Here is a 6,000-nt window from a genome sequence, read left to right as displayed (position 1 = left end):
CAACCACTTCCAGTTCTTCGAGAAATTTAAAGGATCAACAGTTTCCCTAGATTGCCTGGTGCTATTTAGTTAGAAAATTTGCTATCGCTAAACATGCAGCAATTCACAGAACATTCAATAAGCATAATCCAGTCTGCTTCCTGAAAACAGTTAGCTAAGAATTTGTGTTTGCGTTTGCCATTTCTTTGTATGCCTGCCATTTTAAATAAACCTCAGTTTCTTTAAAATACACTGATAGATCCAGTCATATCAATAACCCTACTCGGTGGCTGCATAAACACCGTACGTTTAAATTAATTTAGAGCACATGACTTCTGCCAAAGAGTCCTAGGATTCTTTGTTAAGTGTGCTTGGAATTGTAGCTCTGTCGGGAATAAGATACAGTTCCTAAGATTACTGGGTGGGTGTGTTTCAAATGGGCCTTACATTTATGGTGTAGATGCAGCCTTTATCTGCCGAGGGGCAGGAAACATCATGTGCATTGGAAGCACATTCATCTGAACAAGGTCCTCCCCCCAATCTTGCATTATTATTATTATTATTAATTAATTTTTACATATCATTCCCAACAATCATATAACATAATTTCTTATCTTATACAATGTTTTGGACGTCCATCAACCACATCTGAAGTTTTTTCAGTCTTTATCACTTAATCTACATTTCTTAATTTCCTTATTGCTTTTAATTATCCATAACTAACAATTCTCTGCAATATTTCGCATAGTCCTCCTTACAAAACTTCTGGAAATCCTACTAGCGTAATCTGTTTATTACACTTGCTTTTCAAATAGTTCACATATTTATTCCAGTCTTCTGAGAATCTCTGGTCCCACAGGTTTTGAATCCTTCCTGTCATCTTATCTAATTCTTATCTAATCTTATCTAATTCATTCTTTTATTTATATTTTATACATTCATTTACATTTTATACATTCTTTTTTTTAAAAAAATGACAAAGTAATAATCATAAATAAATAAGAATAAAAATGTGCACCCCACCACCAAGACCATTCCACTGTAACTATCCAACCTCCCAAAATTTCAACACCTCTTGCGATGGGTTGACACCTTTCTGTTTTAACAGTACAAATTCTACAAACACCCTCTATCTCTCCTGAAAATCATTTCTCCTGTAGATTCCCTGTCTTAACTTAATGGCACATATTAATTTATCATTAATAGCTATATCCCACACCTCTTTATACCATTCTTCCATTTAATATTCTGCTTCCTCCTTCCGCTTCCTAGCTATCATAGCACTAGCCTTACCATTACTTGTACCTTCAGGGCCAACCGGCTCCTGTTGCTGGACTACAACTCCCATCACCCCTTCTCAGCGGCCAGGCTGGCTGGAGCTGATGGAGGTTGTAGTTCAACAACAACTTGGAGGCCATCAAGTGGTAGAAGGTTGGTCTAAGCCAGGGATGCACAACTTTTGTCCCTTCTCCATGTTAATGGAACACAACTCCCATTATCCCTGGCTCAGGCTGCCAGGAATAGGAGTTCAACAATATCTGGAGGACCATCACTGTTCTAAGCCATCTGAGGAAAGTCTCTGTATTTTTTAGTTGGCACAGTGCCTTGCACACCTATGGCCCAAATATGCAAGAGTTCACTTGGAAAACACTTAGTTATCTTGGTACCTGCCCAAAACACCTGGAGGGCTGCCTTTACAAACCTTTGCAAAATATCTCTAGCTAAGCCTTCAGAAAACAGCTATCCAATCTCACTAGTCACCAGGAATTATTGAACATGGCAAACTCAGAGCTGGTCTAAAGGCAAAAGAGGGCGGGGGGAGCAGGAATGAAGCCTTTGTCACTGATGTCAGCGTGCTAAAGAATTCATCTTAAGGTAACATAATATTAGAATCCCCAGTGGCAGAAGAAATAAACAGTTCCTTTTAGATTCTGACAGCTCCTCAATCCCAGTCCCATCAACCATTTTCTTCTTTATTCATATGAGCTGTCAAGAATTGTTGCACCATGAAAAAAAATTAAAAGATTGACCTTTCAAGTGAGTACACAGAGATCTATTCAGCCTACTATTTTTAATATCAAAAGGCATCCAGCTGTAATGGACTGATGTTTACAGTATGAATGCTCTTTCTGATGGAGAGAAGGATACATGATAATATGATGCTAAACTCATTTTATTCCTCATGTGTATATCTAGCAGGATGGGGGACAGTCTGGGCAATGGCTCCCTTGCACCCTTGGTAAGGAGATGTACCAGTGCCTCCGAAACCAGGAGAGATCATGGACCAGAAATTCAAAAAGTTTGCTTTTCAATGCCTTTTGTGCTCCACCAGGTTCTTCCTCCACAGCCATTCGAGTCAAGTTTGTTCTGCTCTGCCTCCGCTCCTCCTCCATCAATCCATCTGTCTTCCTGTCTCCTTCCCTCCCTCTGCTCAGCTCCCTTCTCCAGTCTGGGGTTGCACATATTGAACATTTTTAAAAATCCAACGGTCTGCTTCCCCAAGGGGAAGCAGGAAGCAGGAAGCAGGTTTATTCAATTGCCTCCCTTTCCCCTTTGTCATGGTAAAAGGTTAAGGTAAAGGACCCCTGGATGGTTAAATCCAAGGCGACTTTGACGCTCATCTCACTTTCAGGCCAAGGGAGCCGGCATTTGTCCACAGACAGCTTTCCAAGTCACATGGCCAGCATGACTAAACCACTTCTGGTGACAGGAGCCAGAGCACACAGAAACACTGTCTACCTTCTCACCACAGTAGCAGTATCAATTTATCGACTTGCACTGGCATGCTTTTGAACTGCTAAGTTGGCAGGAGCTGAGACAGAGCAATGGGAGCTCACTCCATCGCGTGGATTTGAACCGCCGACCTTCCAATTGGCAAGCCCAAGAGGCTCAGTGGTTTAGAGCACAGTGCCAGCCTTGTCCCTTTGTCACGACAGCTTTCCTAACTGATAGCTATGTTCTACCTCCACTAGAGATGGTGACAATTTTTGCAGTCATTGTGTGGAGCCCCACTCAGGGTTGTTCAGGAGCTCTGCGAGCCAATCAGCTTTCATGCATGTGTTAAGCAATGTTTACTGGTACAAATTTATTTCATTATGAAAAAACAATGAAGCAAATGGCAACTTATCAAAGCCGACCAATTATAACTGTGCAGTTGTGTTGCTGAAAGTGCATTCCCTTGAACTCCATTTAATTGAGGTGAGGACAGCAGTCATTGCCATTCAATGTTTTGTATCTAATCCTGTCTCCTGCTATGATCATGGAAGGGAAGGAGGGAGATCTTAATGCTTAATGATTCTAATTGTGTAGCTCAATTAGTACCGTTAAGTGAGGAGGGAAATGAACAGATGCATGACTGCAATACCCACCCCTAACCTTCACTGATGAAAACAATGTGCTTCTGAATGCCAGTTGTCAGAAACCACAGGAAGGGAGAAAGCTGTTGTGCACAGTTCCGGCCTACAGGCCTCCCACGGTCATCACATTGGCCACTATGAGAACAGCATATTGGACTAGATGGGCCCCTGGCCTGACCCACCGGGGCTCTTATTTGTGCTGGTCCAAAGCATTGGCCAACCGAGAAAAAGAACACAGTATTGCCCCTTCCTGTTCTGTGCACACAAGCTGGAGGGTCTGCAAGTTCATTATTGTTTAAACAGTGGTGGTGTCATGGGCTGGACTGAGGAGGAATGGTGGGGGCCGCCGCCCCCTCCTGAACCTTCCTGAGAACAGGAAGACAGTATAGATTTAGAACAGTGGTTTACAGAAGGTTCAGAGGCTACAGAGGGGAGAAGCTGGGAAATATTGGGAGAGCAATGTGGGATGTAATCCGTTGGTGCAGTCAAATGCAACGCTCCTTGTTTCCCTAGAGTGGGCACAGGCAGGGGGACATCCAGTCAGTGTAACTTCCATTGGTCTAGAGCTTCCTCCCCCTGCATGTGATCTGGGAGATGGGTGTGGCCCTGGCTGACTCCATAAAAGAGCCGAGTCATGCAGCCATTTTCTCAGTCTGTTTTGACTTTCTATTGTCTTGCTGCTCTTTTGCTGGTCTCTTGCTGCCATTTTGTTGTCTTAATGTAATTTTGCCATCTGCTGGCTCTCAGCCAGCAGCACATGAATTCAGTCTCCATATGAAATGAACTCACAGTTTATTGTGTAACTGCCAAGTAAAAGTCTGCCTTTCAGGGATCAAATCGTGAACTGAAATGTGAGTAAACCTTTTGTTACTTTACTCAGAAAGACTTTTGTGTCATAATTTTTTTAAGAGCGATTAAAGGGGACACCAGGAAGCAATCTTAACTTAGAGATTCAAACGAATCTGCAAACTAGCTTCCAGTTATATTGAAGGGGAAGCTGCTCTGTTACATCAATTACTAGCGTGAGTGAAGGAAGGATAATACTTATCCAATATATCCTTTCCTACTATCCTTAAAATCCCCACAAGGAACAGCAGGAAGAAGAAACACCAGAGGAGAGACAGCTGACAGATTCAGTGCCCTTGGATCAGGCAGGCATTGAGGGTAGGAGAGCAGACAGCTTAGAGACAGAAGGCTCAATTAGCCAACGCAAGAGTGACGTAGAATAAGAGAGATGGAGGGGGCTGGACTTTACTCGGAGCAACGCCATTATCTTAGGGAGGCTGCATTCCTTCATCTCCCTCTGTAAATTGTGGAATAAATTATTTGGTAAGAACTCCTCTTGTTTATCTGCTTATTGGCTGCCACCATGGGAGGAATCAGATTCCCTGAAGCCTGACAGGTGGCAGGACAGAACACAGAAAAGACCAATGGCTCTGTAGCTCATCAACACCGTTCAGTATCTGTCATCAGAGGCACCTGCCTCCCTCTTCCATAAGAACTGGGCTAGCCATAGGTATGAAATAGCAGGTCGATGGAATTTCAAATACAGTGGTATCTCTGGATGCGAATGGGATCCGTTCCGGAGCCCCGTTCACATCCTGAATAGAACGTAGGACACGTCTGTGTGTCTGCACATGCTGCATTTTGCCGCTTCCGCGCATGCGCGTGACACCATTTTGAGTGTCTGCACATGCGCAAGCAGCGAAACCCAGAAGTAATGCGCTCCGTTACTTCCAGGTTGCTGCAGAGTGTAACTTGAAAACGCTCAACCTGAAGCACATTCAACCTGAGGTATGACTGTATTTTTGAAAAGCACCCCCCCCCCCCCACACACACACAACCAGGGGGAAATGTACTGTTTTCCTAATATTCACGGCAGGTGTTTTATAGCATAATCTCATTCAGCCATTGGGACGATGCTGTTCATTCCTGTTCTTGAATGGAGCTCGCATTAACAGCTTCGCTGAAGATTAGCTTTCCCCAGTCTGGGAGTCCAAAACATCTGGAGGACAGCAATTTTGTACAGGCAGTTGTAGATAAAGTCACTGAGACTGGCTTCCTAGCAGCTGATGGCAATTGCTCCCTCCCCATTTCCCCACCCCCATGGACTTCACCAAACTGCTTGATGCATCCAAACAGGGATGGCCCTTTCAAGTGACTGACACTTCTCTCTTTCCTCTGTGTTATTTGCAATTTCTTCTTCTACTTTGACAATAACTCATAGCTGAGTAAGATTGTGGAAAGGAGATAAAATTCCATCAAAAGAAGAGTGGCAGTTAGACCGTCGTGAGACAGGTTAGTTTTACCCTGCTGGTGAGATGTTGTTGCGATCGAAATCCTGCTCAGTATGAGAGGAACTGCAGGTTCAGACCTTTGGTGTATGTGCTTGGCTGAGGAGCCAGTGGGGCAAAGCTACCATCTGTGGGATTCTGACTGGATTATGACTAAATCAGAATCCCCTCTAAACATTAATAATAATAATAATAATAATAATAATAATAATAATAATAAAGAAAAGAGGAGTGGCAAGCAAAACTGCTTGAATATGTGGAACTAGCATATATGACGGAAAAGATCAGAGATCGACTGACCCAAAAGTTGAAAAGGGAAAGGGAAATCTATAGACAATATTTAAAAGAACAGTATCCCCATATCAAAACTT

The sequence above is a fragment of the Podarcis vaucheri genome (assembly GCF_965113315.1).
Source record: "Podarcis vaucheri genome assembly, chromosome: 3".
NCBI lineage: Eukaryota > Metazoa > Chordata > Lepidosauria > Squamata > Lacertidae > Podarcis > Podarcis vaucheri.
Note: the sequence above shows the minus strand (reverse complement) of the source record.